Source organism: Suncus etruscus, chromosome 9 (assembly GCF_024139225.1).
Source record: "Suncus etruscus isolate mSunEtr1 chromosome 9, mSunEtr1.pri.cur, whole genome shotgun sequence".
In the NCBI taxonomy this organism is placed as follows: Eukaryota; Metazoa; Chordata; class Mammalia; order Eulipotyphla; family Soricidae; genus Suncus; species Suncus etruscus.
The window spans coordinates 60,384,592-60,405,722 of record NC_064856.1 but is presented as its reverse complement, the minus strand read 5'-3'; the positions used below and the strand labels follow the sequence as shown (position 1 = coordinate 60,405,722).

Genomic DNA, 21,131 nt, shown 5'->3' with positions numbered 1-21,131 from the left:
CCCAAGCATATATCCCTTATCTCCCTCCTATATCCCCCAGAATGCTAGTGTAACTAAAAGCATATATGCAGTTCCAGATATTTTTACTAGTGATTTCTTAAAGGTTTAGAATCAAAGGAGCACTGTAAAAACAATGTTAGAGTGGCAATTATCATTTGCATGGGCCCACCAAAGTCATGAGGGTCATGGAAAGGAAAAACTTTGGCCTAAGTACACGGAGACCCTACCCCTGAAGTTTTCTGACATAAGACCATTTCTAGGCTCCAGGCAAACTAGTTTGTCCAATCCCGGTCATTGTCTGTAGTGCCCATACAGTTATATTTTTCACAGTCTCTGTTGTTGGTATCATGTTTCTGTGCTAAAGATCCTGGAATCTTATATCCTACATTGAAGTCAGGATGGTGTGGAGCGGCGTCTAATTTCAACTCACAATTGAAGGGCAATGCAGAAAGCCCTGTCCACTATGCAGGTCATTGTTGTTGTTGTTTAAATCTTCTCAGTGTTAAGGGAAGACTCTTTTGAGTAAATCGATGTCAGAGCGGCAGTAGCAATCCTCTTCCCTGGTAGAGGTTTGCTTCCAGGTGTGTAGCATATGAAAAAGTTTCCATAAGATGATTCTTGGAATTGTATATAAAAGTGTTTCCTTAGGATTGTTCTGTGACTTTTGCCCCCACCTAACCCTTCCAGGTGGGGCGCTGTGGAGTTGGCAATAAATAGCTTGAAGGACAGGAGTGAGGGGCCTTCTGTGAAAAGCTGCTGGCTGCAGGAGGATTCTCTGGCTCTCCTTGCCCGATCTTTTAAACCCTATCATTCTTGTCTGTGTGGATTATTACTTGCTGCGGATAAGTATTACCAAGGCCTTCCCCCGAAAGGGGACAAGGGGATGGGAAGTAATTTCTCAATCTGGGGACTGTTCTTGGATTCACAAATACCCAGCCAAGATAACGGCGAAGATATCTTACAGATGGCGCCGGGAACAGGTGGACCTGGACCCTCAATAACTGTAAGTGAAACGCTTTATTGGAAATTGCCTCTGGAGATCCTTGGATGGCTTCTATGGTCAGCCGTGTTGATTGTGCCACCTTGTTACAAATTCTTTGGTTTGGCGTTTGTCAAGTGGATATTTCCATACTATTTCAAACAAATAGGCTGGATGATAGGTAAAATCATTGCTTTTGGATGGTTGTGGTCTATAGTTCAAATGACAATTGATACTCAAATATTTGCCTCGCCTGTGTTGGCTCCATTAACCATAGTTTGTGGAATCTCTGTGGTTGCTAATATTGTTATGGCGTGCATAGGTATTGGCTGGTATTTCGGAAGGAAAAAGTGTGGGAAAAGTGAGGCTAAGACCAGCCTGGAAAATAAGGAGATCTATCCAATGAAACTCCAGGCCAAAGTGCAGGCTGATGAATCTAGCACCAACATCAAAAATATAGGCATTTTTCCCAACAAAAAATCTACTCGGAAACATAATTTAGAAACTCAGGACCCAAATCAAAATATTAACACTGATGACCAACCCCCGGTGCTAAGTCCACAAGTGAGTCCGGATTCTGTACACAGAATGGAATCACAAAATAGTGCCGGCTCAGATGACGAATCACAGGCTAGTGCTCCATATGTCAGGGCTCAGAGCCCGGTGCAAAGTACTTCTGCTAATCCGGCCTCAGTTCCGTTACAAACAGTATATAGAACCATTTACGAACCCCTTGAAATAGAAGACATGGAACGGTTTAAGAAAACATGTAAGGAATTTGGGCCAACCTCTCCATACTGTGTGGAAACGCTAAGACTTTGGTGTCGAAAATCACTTTGGACACTGCATGAATTTCAAAAACTAGCTGAAATATGCTTGCCATCTAAACAGCGAACGGAATGGGAGATGTTCTATGCGGAGGGTGTGAAATCCAAATTATATAGCCCAGATGGAACAAAAAAACAAGTGGCAGGGGTCACTCTATCGTATGAATTATTAATGGCAGAAAATCAATATGCAGATATTCAGGCACAAGCTGCTTTACCTAAGGAAATCTTAAACATAATTAAAGATATTGCAGTATCCGCATGGGAAAAACTTGATATGAACAGCACAGGTGCAGGAACCTTTTTAAGAATTACCCAAGGTCCCCATGAACCATATATCGACTTTGTAGCTAAACTCAAAGATGCCTTGAAAATACAAGTCAAAGATAAGCAGGTTAGAAAATATTTAGAAAAAAGTTTGGCTTATCATAATGCGAATTCAGCCTGCAAATTGATATTGGCCCCTTTGCAGGACAAGGCTGACTTAAATGAGTTTTTATATGCCTGCAGAAATGTTTATGATTCTTCAACAAACCTGGATCCTGTGCAAACTTTTGCGCTTAGTAAGGGAACAAAGTCTTTCTACCCCAGGGGGAAAAAGCGCCGCCCCAAAGCCTGGTCTCTGCCCAAAATGCAAGAGAGGTCGCCACTGGGCAAAAGATTGCAGATCTGGAAATCTCCCTAATAATAACACAGGGAATGGTTTTAACACCACACCCAGGAGGCAATTCTTCTGTTACCATTGTGGAAAACAGGCCATATCAGAAGAAATTGTCGTCTTTTGTTAAATCAAGCTCCTCAGGGACACACATTTCCAATGCAGGGAAACGTATACCGGGCCAATCCCCAGGCCCGTGCAAATCAGGGGCAAAGTCCACAAACCATACTTCTTCCGAGCCCAGCCCAAGATTGCTCACAATTAGCGAATTAATTCATGCGACTGCGGGGAGCGCTGGGCTCGACATAACTTGCCCAGAGGACATTGCAATTTACCCAGGAGCATGCCCCTTCATGCTAAAGACTGGCATTGTAGGCCCGCCACCTCCAGATACAATGGGGTTGATTCTGGGCAGAAGTTCCCTCAATATAAAGGGTATATCAGTAACCACAGGTGTCATTGACTCAGATTCTAAGGGAGAAATTGTTGTAGTAATTACGGTACCGGATACTTGGACATTCAAAAAGGGGGAGGCAATTGCCCAGATAGTAATAGTGCCGTATGTCAAATTTGGGACTTCAGATAAGACACGAATTGGAGGTTTTGGAAGCACAGATCCAGGGGCCGCCCATAACCCAATTATCGCTTTGGTTACTAAATTTAAAGAGGAAAATCCGATGATTAAACTTCACTTTCAGGGGCGACCCTTTAATGGAATGATAGACACCGGGGCGCAAATCACAGTAATTTCTGATAAGGAATGGCCAGAAAATTGGCCTCTACAAGAAATTCCATACTCGCTAGAAGGAGTGGGAGGTTTAAGTTCCTGTCTATTAAGTAAAAGGACTATGGTAGTTCACGGCCCAGAAAATCAAAAGGCCATAATTAGACCTCATGTGGGCCCATTCTCACCTTCTCTGTGGGGTCGCGACCTACATAAGCAGTGGAAAGCTGAATTCCACATCCCATTAGCTCCAGAAGAGTCTGGAACTTCTCCTGAAATGAAAACTCAGAATTTTTGGTAGGGGCCACTGACAGAAAGAACCCAGCACCGATAAAAATAAAATGGAAATCTGATGAACCAATTTGGATAGGTCAGTGGCCCCTTAAAATTGATAGATTAAAGGTGCTAACAGAATTAGTGGAAGAACAGCTAAAATTAGGACATATTGAGCCTTCATTTTCTCAATGGAATTCGCCTATATTTACCATACAAAAGAAGTCCGGAAAATGGAGACTGTTGATGGATCTGAGAGCAGTAAACATATCTATGGTACCCATGGGAAAATTGCAAACAGGTTTACCATCACCTGTAGTTATCCCAAAGGAATGGCCACTAGTCATAATTGACTTGAAAGACTGTTTTTACCATATTCCTATTCACCCGGATGATAAACACCGGTTTGCATTCTCAGTTCCTTCTATAAACAACACCCATCCCTGCCGGAGGTTCCAATGGACTGTCCTTCCCCAGGGCATGCTGAATTCCCCAACAATGTGTCAATTTTTTGTAGATAGGATTTTGAGCCCTGCTCGAGAAAGATTTCCTCAAGCCATGATCTTTCATTATACTGATGATATTCTTATCACAATGAACAATGAAACAGATCTACAGGACGTATATTCTTTTGTTATTGACTGTTTGCAAACAGCAGGACTGAAAATAGCTTTAGAAAAGATACAGACTATGCCACCATATCAATACTTGGGTTTTATTTTGGACCGAACGTCTATACGTCCACAAAAAATCTCCATCAAAAAAGAAAACCTCAAAACACTTAATGATTTTCAGAGACTTTTAGGTGACGTGAATTGGCTCCGGCCTGCGCTAGGAATCCCAAATGCAGAACTGTCTAATTTGTTTAAAACGTTGGAGGGTGATTCTGCCCTAGACAGCCCGAGAAATTTAACTATAGAGGCCAAAAATGAATTGGACTTCTTCTTGAACAGGTTACAACAATCATTTCTCTCAAGATTCATCCCGGGAGAGAAGGTTTCTTTATTAATTTTCCCTACAAAAGAAACCCCTACGGGGGCATTGATGCAACAGGCAGGTCCCCTGGAATGGGTATATTTACATAACAAACAGCCTCGGTCTGTGATATCTTATTTGGATTTAATTTCAGAACTCATTATCAAAGCAAGACTCAGATCTATATCTTTACTAGGATTTGACCCTGATATATTAGTATTGCCAATACCAAAAAAGGAAATTGAGTCAATATTGCCTCTTAATGAATCTTTACAAAGGGCCCTTTCAGATTTCACAGGAGAAATTTCCTCTCATTATCCACCAGGAAAGACATGGGACTTTTTGAAAAAGACTCAGTTTGTCATTTCTTCAATCGTTCGAGACTCTCCTATCCCCAATGCGAAGGTTTTTTACATAGATGGGTCCAGCGGGGGTAGGGGTGGGATAACTGGAGAAAACATGAATATAACTATAGATACCAAGTATAAGTCAGCACAGAAAGTTGAATTAGCAACGTTAATTTACCTATTAGAAAATGTATCTGACGCCATGAATGTTGTCTCTGATTCTTTGTATGTGGTAAATTTATGTCCTGTGATAGCCACGGCCTCTCTCAATGCTCATAGCCCAATTATACAGAATTTACTACAAACATTACAACAGCTTATTCAAAAACGAACTGAACCCATCTTCATCACGCATATTAGAGCCCACTCAGGTCTTCCAGGGCCAATGGCTCAAGGAAATAAAACTGCAGATTTGTTGGCAATGCCTATATTCAAGTCACCTACAGAAGAACATACAGCTTTACACACAAATGCTCGCCGCTTACATGTAAATTACCAGATTCCCTGGAGGCAAGCTAGAGAAATTATAGAAAGGTGCGACATATGTGCCCCATTAGCAAAAAAAGACTCACATAGCAGGAGCAAACCCAAGAGGCTTACAGTCGAATGAACTGTGGCAAATGGATGTAACTCAAACAGATTTATTTCCAAAGAAACCTTATCTTCATGTGGTGGTGGACACTTATTCTCGATTTATTTGGGCAATCCCTATGTCTTCCCAAAAGTCTAAGGCAGTTTGCAGTTTTCTTTTACAATGCTTTTCAGTTATGGGTGTTCCGTATTCCATTAAAACTGATAATGGACCCGCCTATATCAGCAAAACTTTTGAATTCTTTTGTAAAGAATGGCAGATAAAACATCTGAAAGGAATCCCCTATAATTGCCAAGGACAGGCCATTGTGGAAAGAGCACACAGGACGCTAAAAACTCAATTACAAAAGAATAGAAAAAAGAGGTTTAGCACCTACTGAGCTGTTATCTTTGACTCTTCTTACACTAAATTACCTAAATTTACCCCAAGGGGAAAGTTACACTGCTGGGGAAAGACATTTTAAAGAAGATATTCAGAGACAAGAAACATCACATGTACCGGTTTGGATCAAAGAGGATGAAAAATGGATCGCTGGATATCTTCTTCTGAGAGGAAGGGGATATGCATATGTTGGTACAAATGACAACCCCTCTAAGAAATTTTGGGTCCCTTTACGCCTCATCAGAAATCGAATTAGTACTAACCACCAGGATCAGGTTGCTGGGACTACAAGCCTGCCCCCAAGTCAAATACAAAATGCCCAAAACACTGACAATTGTAACACTGCTGTGGCCTCTGAGAAAGTAAACAAGGGATTGACATTTACACCCAATACCTTGAATAAGGCAGACAAGAGTAAGAAACCCTTACATTCCAGAATGCAAATAGAGAAACAGAGACCTGCATTTACAGGATTACGAAATTTAGGGAACTCATGCTATATGAACTCAATATTACAATGCCTGTATAATATTTCAGACTTAACTCAGTATTTTTATCAAGATCATTATAAAAAAGACATTAACAAAGAAAATCCAAGTGGACATAAAGGTAAATTAGCAGAACAATTCGGTCATCTCATAAAAATCATGGGAGATGGATGTCATAGGAATGTCAATCCTGAATACTTCAAAGCAACAATTGGTTTACTTAATGACCAATTTGCCGGACACAACCAACAGGATCCTCACGAATTATTGATGTTCCTTATAGAGGGACTACATCAGGATTTGCTTACTGAAAATTCAATAGCAGATAAAACTATACACCTGATAGACAATGAAAAACATGAACAATCTAGGCCTAAACACCAAAAGGCTCACAAATCTCTTATATATGACCTCTTTCAAGGACAGTTCAAATCTATACTACAGTGTCTCACATGTCACCAAAAGTCTGAAGTATATGAGACATTTGTTCAGTTGTCCCTGGCAATCAAGCCTACAGATAAATGTACGTTACAAGAATGCCTCGTTGAATTCTTTAAAGAAGAAGATTTGAAAGGTAACAATAGAATTCATTGTAACAGCTGCAACACTAAAAGGGACTTTTTGAAGAGGACATACTTGTGGAAATTACCTCCAGTATTAATTATTCATTCGAAACGTTTTGCTTTTGATGGCAAACAAATTAAAAAACTACTCACTTACGTGGATTTTCCTTTAGAAGACCTCAACTTAGCAGAATTCACTCAGGAAAAAACTTACAAAACTGAAAAATACATCTTATCATCAGTGTCTAACCATTTTGGTAAACTTCATTTTGGACACTGTACATCATACTGTAATATTGACTCAAGACAACACTGGATCAATTTTGATGACAAGAAAATCAAGAAAATTCCTACTGCATCGGTAAAATCCACAGCAGCATACATCCTGTTTTATACTTCTCAGAGATCTACTATAAATGCTTAATAATTATTTATTTTATTTGTTAGTTGTCATTAATGCTTTATGATTCATTTCACAGGTACTCCCGCTGAATAGGATTTATTATGATGAATCCCCATTGTAGTTGCTTGTATGATGTATTTATGTCTTAACACCACTATTGATCCAGGCTCCCTCGAGAGAAAGCTTCCTCATCGTACTAAGGTATTATATAGCAATATATTGAGATATACTCATCTAACAACTTTCACTCTTTCACTCTAACGTCATTGTTTTATTTGCCTCAATTTAGGCTTCTAGATGGAGGTGAATTCATAATTTTGACATAACAGTACCTTTTAGGTGGACTCTCTTTACAGTGCTCATCATCTATGGTTACGATAGAATTACTTGTCTCTACTTGTATTATTGGTTTCCTTGGTCGTATTGTGCATGAAATTCTCTTGCAGATTTACTCGACTATGCCTTAAAAATACATCTTTTGTTGTTGCTGTGAACTTGAAGATTTTCATCTAAACTGTTTGCCGGCTATTGTATTTTAAAGCGCTTTTTGTTGATTCAGCTGAATTTTTTTGTTTTTGTTTTTGTTTTTTTTTTGTTTTCGCTCTATTTGGGATCCTCCCAGCTAACATTTTTTGGTAAGTATGAGTGAGTGATGGCCATGTTTGTGTGAAATATGTTTATGTATGTCTTGTGTGTTTGTATGTCTTACATGTTTTGTATATAGTTCTTTTTTCCTGACTTTATCTTCCCCAATTTATTCTCACTTATCCTTCCCTCTTTTTTCCGAGTCCCTAACAGTCTATTTTCAGGAATCCCTCCACATTTGCAAATCATCGTGTGCAAATCATCACCCACTATGACAAGCCTCCTGATCTCTGACTGAGAAAGACATCGTAAACTGTTGCAGTGCTGTATCCTGCTTCTTATTACAACTGCTTTCCCTGACTCATCAAGTTTCTTTGGTGGGACTTTTGGGAGTTCTGGACTCCCTATCTTTTCATAGTAGTTTTTGAACTTGGGAGAAATTTCAGCTCTTGTAGTTTTATAATTGTAATCCTGTAAAGTTATATTTGAGTCTACACTTTTGTTGATTACTGTAATTAATGATTTTACATCTTAGTTGTGAATTCTCAAAATTGATATGGTATTTCATTAAGGTTTTACTTTTGTTGCTTTGGATTAGGGGTTAGATACTGTCATAAATAAGTTGCTAGAGTGTAATCCTGGCTGGTATTTTGGCCTTTTGCATGGGTGCATCATTGGAAAAAATAGCAGGTGCAAAAGGAGGTTTTATCCATTTTGGATAGACCCTCAATTTTTTCATTTACACGGGGAAGTTCTCTGCCTTAAGCATTTTGTTTTGGTTTTGACCTTAAGCTCCCACCTAATAATCGGCCGTACATGGTTCTTCATTTTCGGACCTCTTATGAACTGCTGACTGGACTAGAACTCATCTTGGATTGAATTCAAGTACATATGGATCTTATTTACTTTGGCGCCCATTGTGCGGGTGTGTGTGTGTGCCTCTTCCTTCGAAATAGGGGCCTAATTCACTGCCTCCAAAGATGGGCTTTCTTCTGCTCAAACTGGACTGGAATGGAAAATGTGTGTCTTCTAACCTGCTACGCAGCCTTGTGAGCATCTCATCTAAGGATCTCTGTCTCCGAATTACTTTCGGGCTTTGTGATTGCCCCGGGAGCTCCCCATGGCCTATTAGGTCCTGAATATTGGAATTTCTTACTCGACTTCTGCTTTTCAAGGGAATACTTACTCGGAATTGATCATCTTGGATGCTGTAGATTTTATTCTACTCTGGAGCTTGTAGTTGATTCCTTTACATCTGTTTCTGGTTTTGAACACCCTGTGTTAGGCTAAAAAATTTTTTTCTATACTTTTTCCCGTGATGCACTTATGCAAAAAGCCACTCTTTTACAATTGCTTAGTTATTCTTTTTACAATTAAAAAAATATATATATATTATTTATTTCTGTACATTATTATTGTTTATTGTTTCTTTACAAAAAAGGGGGAATTGTAGCATATGAAAAAGTTTCCATAAGATGATTCTTGGAATTGTATTTAAAAGTGTTTCCTTAGGATTGTTCTGTGACTTTTGCCCCCACCTAACCCTTCCAGGTGGGGCGCTGTGGAGTTGGCAATAAATAGCTTGAGGGACAGGAGTGAGGGGCCTTCTGTGAAAAAGCTGCTGGCTGCAGGAGGATTCTCTGGCTCTCCTTGCCCGATCTTTTAAACCCTATCGTTCTTGTCTGTGTGGATTATTATTTGCTGCGGATAAATATTACCAAGGTCTTCCCCCGACAGGGGACAAGGGGATGGGAAGTAATTTCTCATTCTGGGGACTGTTCTTGGATTCACAAATACCCAGCCAAGATAACGGCGAAGATATCTTGCACAGGTGATGTCATAGACAACTTTGGTTGTTTCATAGATGGCTTCCCTGGTTCAGGGGTGACTGGAAAATGCCCAAACCTCTGAGGCCTGTGCCAGGTCATCATGTCAATGTTCAGGGTGTAAGGTTCCATTGCACCACAAGATTTGTGTGTTCCTATCTCTATTAGATAAGAACTTATTTGTATATAGTATTTTTCATTTTAATGTGCCCATGCAAACAAGGAATAATGCCAACTAGCATTATCAGCGCATAAGGGGGCTGCCAGAACAAGTCCAACAATCCCCGTGACCTAGTTCAAACATAAGCATTAAACTGAGGGACTCTTTCACCAAAATTCCTTATTGAACAGTTCACAAAGAGAAAAAAAGATAAAAAGTGGGGAAAATAAACTATCTAACTTAAGACAGTGGACACAATTGTCACTGTTTAAGAAAATTTGTGTGTTCCCATCTCTATAAGAATGTGTTTGCATATAATTTCCCATTTTAATGTGCCTATGCAAAGGAAGAACAGTATCACATGGCAAGATTGGAGCCTATGGGGATGCTAGAACAAGTCCAATAATCCAATTGACTTGGTTCTTATATAAATGTTAAATGGAGGGACACTTCTACAAACTTCCTTATTTAACAAATAACAAAGGGAAGGAAAGATAGAGAGGGACTCTTTCACCAAAATACCTTATTGAACAGTTCACAAAGAGGAGAAAAGATAAAAAGTGGGGAAAATAAACAATCTAACATAAGACAGTGGACTCAATTGTCACCGTTTATGGGAATTAATCAAAAACCTAGTATGGTATCAACCATAGTTACAAAATGAGAAAAGGAAGAGGCAAGAGGCCACTGGGAGTAAACAAGTAGGTAAAGAGTACTGGCCTCTTCCCAGTCTGAGAGTCCATCCTCTCCATTTTTTTTTTGAAAATATATGGTACCCCCACCTAAACTGGTCTCTTTCCAAACAGAGAGTCCATCCTCCCATTTTTATTTCAAATAAATATGGTGCCGTGCCCCCGCGCAGTTTTTTAAATGGAGACCAATGAGAGAAAAAAAATACCAGTGGTTGTCACAACGTAATGTCCCGACATACACCAGTGCTGCATCGGCCTGCCATCCACCCCATGTGTCCCCCACTTAGTGTCGGGAGAGAAAGGGGGAAAGCCTGAAGACCACGATAGAGTCCACCTGTGCCAGCAACCAGGGAAGGCCTCACTCCAGAGCTTTTTAAGTTCATATTTTTTTATTCAGATCAGATTCAGATAATAGTTACTGAATATTTACTCTATGCTAGAAATTTAATACATGGTATTGCCTTTAACAAATTTAGAATTGGGTCAGAGAGATAGCACAGTGGTTGGGTATTTGCCTTGCATGCGACTAACCCAAGAGGGACCTGGTTAGATTCCTGACACCTATGTGGTCCCCCAGTCTGCCATGGGTGATTTCTGAGTCCCTGAGCACCACTGGGTGTGGCCCAACAACTAGTCAATCAATCAATCAATCAATAAAGTTAAAAAAAGAAATTTAGAATCAAGAGTTAACATCATGCTTAAAGGACATGGGGGGAAATTTGCTGAAATGTAAGCAGAGAATGACAAAGATAGCTCCTTAGCTAATGATAAGCACTAAGAGGAAAATAGTAATAATAAGTTGCTTCTATTGAAGGGGCATTTAGCAAACCTCTTGGAGGTAAAATATCTGTTTTGAATTGTGAAGAATAGATTATTTTTTAATAAGTACAGAAATGGAAAAGAAATTAAAATTGAGAGAATTTTCTGTCTAGAAAAGATAGGAAGATTGTAACATGAAGGGCCTTGAAGAATTGAACTCAAGTATACTAGTGTACTTGAGGATAAAATGGGAATAAAGTGAAAATAAAATAAAAATAGTGGAAATATATGGAAATAAAGTGAAAAATGTAATCAGAATGAAAAATTATACCTGCCTGTATAGGATTTTGGATGTCTCACTGAAAGAAGGGATTTAGATTTTGTTCTGAAAATAATGATTACCTCATGAGATTAGTTCAGATAATGTATAAATTGATTCAAAAGGTTCCTTTAGAAGTGAGTGGAGCAGTTAGGACATTTGATTTGCATACAGCTGACCCAGGTTGGATCTCCAGCATTCCATATGGTCCCCTGAGTCTAGAGGTGACTTTTTTGGGGAGGGTTCTTGGGCCACCCCTGTGACGCTCAGCCTGGCTATGTGCTCAGAAATTGCTCCTGGCTTGGGGGACCATATGGGATATCAGGGATTGAACCGAGGTCCTTCCTCGGTCAGCCACATGCAAGGCAAATGCCCTACCACTGTACTATTGCTCCAGCCCCATGCTCAAGGTGATTTCTGAGTGCAGAGCCAAGAGTAACTCCTGAGTACTGCCAGGTGTAGCCCCATAACAAAACAAAACAAAAAGATGTAGATACCAGAGCCGGGAAGAGTGAGTCAAGACTGCTAAAATTACCCAGGACAGACATAAAGAGTGAATGGTTTCACAGGCTGGTAGTCAGAATGGGTGAATGAGAACTTAGCATGAAGAGCAGGAAAGCTAGGGACAAGGAGTGCTACCTTCCTAAGCTGGGAGATATGGAGGAAGTAATTCAATGACTGGTGCACACAGAGAATTTTGACACATATCTGTCACAACCAAGAAATAGGAAGCAATAGTTTTATTTTATGCTTCATGATGTTTAAAGTTGTTAGTGTCTTTCAAGTGTTGGGCATGAGGCTAGGGATGTTCACCACAACAATGGATGAAATTTAAGTTCAGTAATTACTTTTCTATAGATCGTTTCTAGTTGTACATTTTGATTGTACCGTTTTTTTGTTCTGTTTTAACCTTAGGCTTCTTAGTTAAATCAGCAAGTGTCTAGCTTGCATTCCAGGGTTTGTTCTTTTTTTTTTTTCCTTTGGGCCACACCCAGTGATGCTCAGGGGATTACTCCTGGCTATACGCTCAGAAATTGCTCCTGGTTCTGGGAACCAAATGGGGATGCCAGGGATCGAACCAAAGTCGGTCCTGGAACGGCTGCTTGCAAAAACAAATGCCCCTTCCACTGTACTATCACTCTGCCTCCAGGTTTGTTGTTCTTAGTCAGCATGTTAGAGTCCAAGATTAATGAACCCCCCCCCCCCGCCAAACCTCCCATATTTTACAATTCAGATAGAAAAGATATCAAAGTATCAACTTGTTCTTAGGTGGGGGTGGTTCTTTACATCATTCCTAGAGACGTTTTCTATAATATTCTGCTAGTAATTTCATTGTCCTTCCCATGAAATGGCAGGGATGGAGAGAAGTAGGCATGTGTGGACAAGCTCAGCAGCCTTTTTGCTGCACCCCACCCTCAGATTCCAGGTCTAAAACAGATGGCACACTCTGGGAGGTGAGACCCGAGGACAATGATCAACTAATCCTACCAGAGAAGCAAGGACCACTTCCCTATGCACTGGATTATCCATTGCTGGTTCTGCAGGAATATCCCCAATCTCTATAGCCTCTTCATCTAATGCCCTTCTCAGGGATGTTCCACTCTTTATTAATATGCCGGACTTCATATGGGTTTTGTTTTCTTTGTGTACATAAAGATTTTGCACTTTTACTGATGAACTTTTAATATAGAGAAGCCTTGACACAGCCCTATCAGTTTTATCTTTAAATTGGATTGGCAAACAGGTACCTGACAATTAGAACCCAGTTGTCCTCTGGTAACTCCTTTGCATTTGAGCTCTGGAAAAGATCATGCCCAGTCCCAGAAATCCAGAGTACTGCCAAGTCTACTGTGAATTTTTCTGGGGCTTCTGCTGCTAGGATTTTTTTCTACTGTGTGAGTCTAATTCCAGTGCTGGTACTTAAGTGTGCAATTCAGCCTACATAGTAATTCACTGGGGATTTTTTGTTTGTTTTGTTTTGGGGCCACACCCAGCAGCACTCAGTGGTTACTTCTGGCTCTGGGCTCAAAACTCGCTCCTGGCAAGCTCAGGGGACCATATGGGATGCCAGGAATTGAACCCAAGTCTGTCCTGGGTCGACTGCATGCAAGGCAAACACCCTTCCACTCTGCTATCTCTCCGACCCCTCACTGGAGATATTTTGCTTCCAAAATTTATGAACTGAGCAGAGGGAGAGGGGGAAGGTACATCTATCAAAGCCTTCGTCCTCTTCTTTTCTTTAAGGCCCTCTCAGCTATTTTTATATCTTCTTCTAGAACATTCAGAAATCTTCCTTTATTGTGCAAATCAATTCCCTCTATGACACCGTTTCCTTTTTTAAATTTATTTTCTGGGGCTTTCCAGGGTCACACTGTGGGGGGCCATGCTGTGCCAGAAATCAAACCTGGGGCCCTGTGTTTGTTAAGCATATGCTACGGCCCTTAGAGCCATCTCCCTAGCCCCCTTATGACTCTTTTTCTTTGATATTGTTTCTATTGCATTAGTTCACTGTGTTTCCCTCAATAGAGCATTGAAAGAAGGAATTCTAATGTAACTTTTATCATAATACAAATAATAATGTAATTTCCTGTCTGAGAGAGTAGTTAGTGACTCAGGAGTAAACTTGCCAGAAAGTTTAAGACGCTTGGGCAATGTCAGTCTACAGGTGCAGTAAGATTATCTAGGTGGAATATGGAAGAGAAGAATTTAGAAAATTCTCATACCAGAAAAAAACTGGGCCAGTGCAGTCCATTCATTTCTAGTTAAATGGAAATCAGCAGGTATAACCAAATTGCATATGTGCTTGGTTTGTAGAACTGCTAGTCCAGAATGACTACTGCTTTCTAATTTCATTCTTATGGGGGAAATATTGGAGTGTGAATGAATATATCTGGGCTGGAGAGTTAGTACAGTGCTTAGGGTGCTTACCTTTGCATCATGCTATGACATAAGTTTGATTTCCAGTAACATATTTAGTCTCTTGAGCACTGCCAGGAATTATCTCTGAGCACAGTGTGGCCACCCAATAAAAATTAAAAAAAAAAAAAGAAAAGAAAAGAGAAAAAAAAGAACTCCATGCTTTAAAAAGTGTAATTGGAAAGTGCTATGAAAATAAGCTACTTATTGAATCTCTCTTCTAATAATTACAATAGCAGCTATCATGATAATGTCAATAAGTGAGAGAAGTAGAGCCTGTCTCAAATACTGACAGGGGGTGGGAGAGGAAGGAGATGAGGGGTATTGGTGATGGGAATGTTGCACTGGTAAAGGGGTGTATTCTTTTTATGTTGAAACCCAACTACAAACATGTTTGTAATCATAACGCTTAAATAAAAATATTATTTAAAAATAATATAAATTTCTGGGCCCGGAGAGATAGCACAGCGGCATTTGCCTTGCAAGCAGCCGATCCAGCACTAAAGGTGGTTGGTTTGAATCCCGGTGTCCCATATGGTCCCCCGTGCCTGCCAGGAGCTATTTCTGAGCAGACAGCCAGGAGTAACCCCTGAACACCGCCGGGTGTGACCCAAAAACCAAAAAAATAAAAATAAAAAAAATAAATTCTGTCTGACTTCACATATATAACAAACAGTTGTTTATTTTTGTTTACTTTTTTTGTTTGTTTGGGGGGCTACTTCTTGAAGTACCCTACATGCCTGTCTTTCATTAAGTAAGGAACATTCTCTAATGATAGGAATATTTATAATAATAGGAATACAAGAGCAGAATGATGGACATCTAAACAAAACTGAGGTGTACATAAGCTTCTTGCTGTGTTGCCTTTAGTCTCAAGCTGTCCTGAAGGCTGCCAACTAGAAAAAGCAGCTGGAGAAAATGAGCATCTTTGTCTTATAGTTCTCTCCACTTTTGTACCAAGGACACACCATATCCTTCCTGAAGTAGATGATTCTTATGTTCTAAAGCAGGGGTCTCAAACTCAATTTACCTGGGGGCCGCAGGAGGCAAAGTCGGGGTGAGGCAGGGCCGCATAAGGGATTTCGCTTACTGAATATTCGCAATAAAAAATCGCATTAGTGGCCCGGAGAGATAGCACAGCGGCGTTTGCCTTGTAAGCAGCCGATCCAGGACCAAAGGTTGTTGGTTCGAATCCCGGTGTCCCATATGGTCCCCCGTGCCTGCCAGGAGCTATTTCTGAGCAGACAGCCAGGAGTAACCCCTGAGCATCGCCGGGTATGACCCAAAAACCAAAAAAAAAAAAAAAATCGCATTAGTAAAAAAAAAAAAATCGCAAAAAATCGCATTAAACATTTGCATACCTCGAACAGAACTGCTCGGGGTATGTGAATGTTCAATGCAATTTTTTTCTTACTAATGCGATTTTTTTCTTACTAATGCGATTTTTATTGCAATTATTCGGTATGAATAATCGTGAATACTGTGATATTTGAAGGCCGGCCGCTGGCCACAAAATGTTGTACAGAGGGCTGCAAATGGCCTGCGGGCCGCGAGTTTGAGACCCCTGTTCTAAGGAATTAATGATCTCATTTTTGTTTATTTAGAACATACTAGTAGGAATGGGAGATAGTACAGGGCTGAAGATCAAACACATGTCTTGTGATTAATGCAGATTCCTGGGATCACATGGTCCCCAAGCATCACCAGGTACAGTCCTTGAGCACTGCCAAGTGTGCACTAAAATGAGTTGAAGTTTTTTTTGGATGATCTTACTGGTTCTTGGTTGTGCAGGCCTGAGCAGTACCCTTTCTTCTTGCCTTAGTAGTTAAACACTAGCCCAGTTGGCTGAGAATTACTGGGAAATTGCCCTAGGCCCCTCTGAGTATCCTTTTGGAAGCCATGCTCCTTCCCCTACTAGAAAATACAGCAATATTTTGCAAGTAATTGAGTTACTAAAACTTTTTGGAGAAAGTTTATAGATATTTGGGGAACACCAAAACATTGATGGGGTCTTTCACTTTTTAAGAATTTTTATTTTCTGTAGGAATTTCTTAGAAAGCTTGTTAATATGGCAGCATGCCCCTCTAGAGTAGAATCTAGGAAACTATATTTAAAGCATAAATAGTAGGGGATTACATATGATATATAATAGGGAACTGTATAATATTATAATGTATAATAGGGGACTGATGGGTGGGTGTGTAATTTAATAATTCCAGATTCAAGGTTTTTTTATATAAGTAATTTTGTTGACTAAAAATACAAATGTAATCTGAATTTTATCTCTCTAGGGTACTTTAAGTATACCAGTTTAGCACATTTACAAACCAGAAAAATCTTTGGCCAAACTTCTTAGTTTTGGGCTCAGAACATTTGATTCCCCTTCCAAGGACAAATGTTAGACTGGATGCTATTTGTGGAGATGAAGTGCTAATTTCTTCCTCTTTTTTTTTTTTTTTTTTGGTTTTTGGGTCACATCCAGTGGCGGTCAGGGTTTACTCCTGGTCTCCTGGTTCTGCACTCAGAAGTCACTTCTGGCAGGCACAGGGGACCATATGGGATGCTGGGATTTGAACCACCATCTGTTCAAATCAACTGCATGCAAGGCATACACCCTACCTCTGTGCTATCTCTTTGGCCCCTGAAGTGCTATTTCTGATTACTTACATGACAGTGTGTGCCCACTCAAATCTTGAATGGAAAGACTCTGGCATTTGGAATATTTTAAGCATTTTCAAAATTTTGAGTTCTTGTGGGCTGGAGGGAGAACACAGCGGTAAGGTACTAACCCAGGTTCGACCTAGGTTTGACCCCTGGCATCCACTGAGCCTGACAGGAAATATTTCTGAATTCAGAGCCAGGAGTAACCCCTGAGCACCACTGGGTATGGCCCAAAAACCAAAAAAATTTTTTTGAGTTTTTCACCGTGTGGGTTAGTTAGCATCTAGAGATGGAGCCCTCTCTATGTGACTTAAAACTTCCAGTCATGGGGTCGGAGCGATAGCACAGCAGTAGGGCATTTGCCTTGCACGCTGCTAACCCAGAACAGACCTGGGTTCAATACCAGGCATCCCATATGGTCCTTCAAGCCAGAAGCAATTTTTGAGCGCATAGCCAGGAGTAACCCCTGAGTGTCACCGGGTTGTGGCCCAAAAAACAAAACAAAACAAAACAAAAAAACTTCCAGTCATAACAGAGCTGCTTTTGTTTTTGTTCTTGTTCTAATGTCGACTTAATCAGTTCTCTGTTACATGAAGATGTTTCAGAAATACCTCAGAGAGAATATGCAGTAGGCCAAATGTGAAGTGGCGGGTCACATTATATAGGATCAAAGGAGGTTTGCACCATCTTTCACTCCACCCCACTCTCTTGTCTAAAACCTTGTCTAAAGCCTTGTCTAAAGCCTTGTCTAAAACCTAAAAACTGTGTCTTGATGAAGCCTTGCTGAAGAGAAGCCTCTGTTTGAGAGTGCTCAGCTGTGATCCCCACCTTCCAGGACAGAAGCAAAAGGGGGAGTCTGTTTGGTGGTGCCCAGTTGTGAGTTTAAGCTGTGAGACTTAAAATGGGAAAATCCGCAGCATGAGCTTAGCAGAGTGAAATCAGCAAGAGCAAAGCCACTCGCTCCATGGCTGCACATTTCCTCAGTCAAGGAACTGTACCACAACACTTAATAGAGTACATCAAACTTCATAATGGGAAACTACGCAGAACTCCACCACACTTTGTTGTTGGAGACTGTTTGGCATAACTAAAAGCGATTTTTTTTTTTTTTTGGTTTTTGGGCCACACCCATTTGACGCTCAGGGGTTACTCCTGGCTCTGCGCTCAGAAATCGCCCCTGGCTTGGGGGGACCATATGGGACACCGGGGGATCGAACCTCGGTCCATCCTACGCTAGCGCTTGCAAGGCAGACACCTTACCTCTAGCGCCACCTTCCCGGCCCCTAAAAGCGATTTTTACTAAAATCAAAATGGAGTCTCTGAAAGTCTGAGTAAAAGTGCCTACGTGACAATTAGCAGGAGCTGCCAGCCTGAGCAGCTAGCAGATGTGGCCTTTGCCCTTGGACCTAAAGAAAAGGGGAGTTACTGCATACCTCAGAACTAGGGGAGTTGACCACAGGCACCAAGATGTAAAGATAGAGGCTGGTGGGCCTAGGCAGAGATTAGATCTTATACTTTGTTGCTCTAACACAATGTGGGCCTCATGATTGATGAATGCCAGCCTCATGATGTACAACCTTGCTAATTTTGAAAAAACAAGATGTGCCTATGAAAAGTTATAGTTATTTCAAGAATTCCTTGCCCCTTTCTCTTTGTTTGGCCTGACTATAAAAGGCCTACCCCTCCCATAATAAACGGGCTCTTGATCGGAACTTTTCGCCTTGAGTCTCTTTATTTCCCAGCCCCTCTTTTCTTTCAGGCTGGAATCCTCTTTGTGACTCGTGAATAACTGTTGTGGTCTCCAGCCTCTCCCGCGGGTCGGGATTGGGGTTCCTGGGGGGCCGCACTTTGTGACTGAAGAAGCTAGCTCTGGAGACCCAATCAACACCTGCCATTTATATAACATTTCTGATCAGAACTTTAGAGAGGAAATGCTGAGGATAGCATCAGTGACATAGAAGAGTGATATAGAAGAGGAGCTGCAAAACACCTCCATACAACAGAAAAGGATAGAAAAAAAATCCTAAAAGGAAGTGAATAGATGACAATAGAACTCTGGGATATGCTCAATAGTAACAACAGGAAGAAAATCCTGATGAAGAATCAATAGCCAAGGACATTATTACTGAAGAAATTTCCAGAACTAAAGAATGCATGCAACTGTATTCTGGGTATCCAAAGAGTACCAACTAAAAGAGATACAAAGAAAAGCACAGCAAGGCACATAATAATCACAATGATGAAAAACAGGTAGGAATAGAATACTAAAAGCAGGCGGCCTCCTCAGCTTGATGCACTCCCAGGTGCCTGCAGCCTGACAAACCTCGTGGCCCCCAAGTCTCCCAAGGCTGTACTCCACCCCCAGGCATGGCCCAGGGCTTCCCCTCACTATGGCAGCAGCTTGGCTCAGTACGATCGACTTCATGCTTGGTGCCAGAGCTGACGGTGAGACCATTCTAAAAGGCCTGCAGTCCATTTTCCAGGAGCAGGGCATGACTGAGTCGGTGCACACTTGGCAAGATCGTGGCTATTTGGTGATGTACATCAGCAAAAATGGCAGGTTTGCTTACATGAGAATTTACCCACATGGCTTGGTGTTACTGGACCTCCAGAGTTAGAACGGCGATGGACACACGAAGGACACGTGAAAGAAGAGATCGACAGTCTTTTGAACAAAGTAGAAGAAAGAATGAAAGAACTGAGTCAGGATTGTAGAGTGTGTGAAGAGATTACCACCCATACTTGGAGAAGTGCCATAGACCAGTGGTCGGCAACCTGCGGCTCTCGAGCCACATGTGGCTCTTTACACTTTTAATTTGGCTCTTCTGTGTGCTGACTCCAGGAGTCAGGACTCTGCTCCTAGCCTCTGTCAGTGCGCGCCCTGTGTGGCTCTCAAAATTAATTTCAGTCGTGGTTTTCGCGAGATTTGACTCAGTTGAAAAAAAGGTTGCTGACCACTGCCATAGACTGATACTGGTCCATCGTCGATGGCCGCCTGGTTGAGTTGACATAGATGAAGTGGTATATGATGAAGATTCACTTTATCAGAACATTAAAATCCTACACTCGAAGGAGTTTGGGAATATTCTCATCCTTAGCAGGGATGTCAATTTGGCAGAGAGTAATCTGGCGGACACCCGCGCCATCGTGGGCAGTGGCAAAGAAGATTACACTGGCAAAGATGTCCTGATTCTGGGAGGTGGCGATGGAGGCATAATATGTGAAATAGTCATACTGATATCAAAGATAGTCACAATGGTGGAGATTGACCAAATGGTGATTGATGGATGTTAAGAAATTCATGCGAAAAACGTGTGGTGATGACTTAGACAATATTTTTTGTTTGTTTGTTTGTTTGTTTGGGGGTCACACTTGGCAGTGCTCAGGGGCTGCACCTGGTTCTACGCTCAGAAATCGCTCCTGGCAGGGGACCATATGGGATGCTGGGATTCGAACCACCGTCCTTCTGCATGCAAGACAAATGCCCTACCTCCATGCTATCTCTCCGGCCCCAACTTAGAAAATTTTAAAGGAGACTGCTCTCAGGAATACAGAAGAAGACTGTATTCCAGTACTGCAGAGGTACACCAAAAAAGGGAGGGAGTTTGACTATGTCATTAACGACTTGATGGCTGTTCCCATCTCCATGGCGCCAGAAGAATCCAGACGGATTCACTAGTGACTTCTTTCAAACCTTTCAAGAGGACCTACTGCCAATCCTTTTCAGGCCCTTCCAGGAAATAGAAGAAAAAGAAACATTCCCAAATAGTTTTTATGAAGCTAATATCAACATGATACCAAAAGCAGAAAAAAAGAACTACAGACCAAACATCCCTGATGAACACAGATGCAAAGTTCCTTTATCTATGGTGGAAAAAATGTATTATGAACAACCTTGTAACCATGGTATTTAAATAAATTAAAAAAAAATCCCAAACCAAGATCAAAATTCAAGAGTTAAAAGTTTGATTACAATACAAACTGACAGGAACCACCCTCAGGA

At 41.0% G+C, this 21,131-nt stretch overlaps 1 pseudogene; it reads left to right on the top strand.

Moving 5' to 3' along the window:
* The first annotated feature begins 19,518 nt into the window (after positions 1 to 19,518).
* Positions 19,519 to 20,807, top strand: LOC126018546 (spermine synthase-like; annotated as a pseudogene).
* The last annotated feature ends 324 nt before the right edge of the window (positions 20,808 to 21,131 follow it).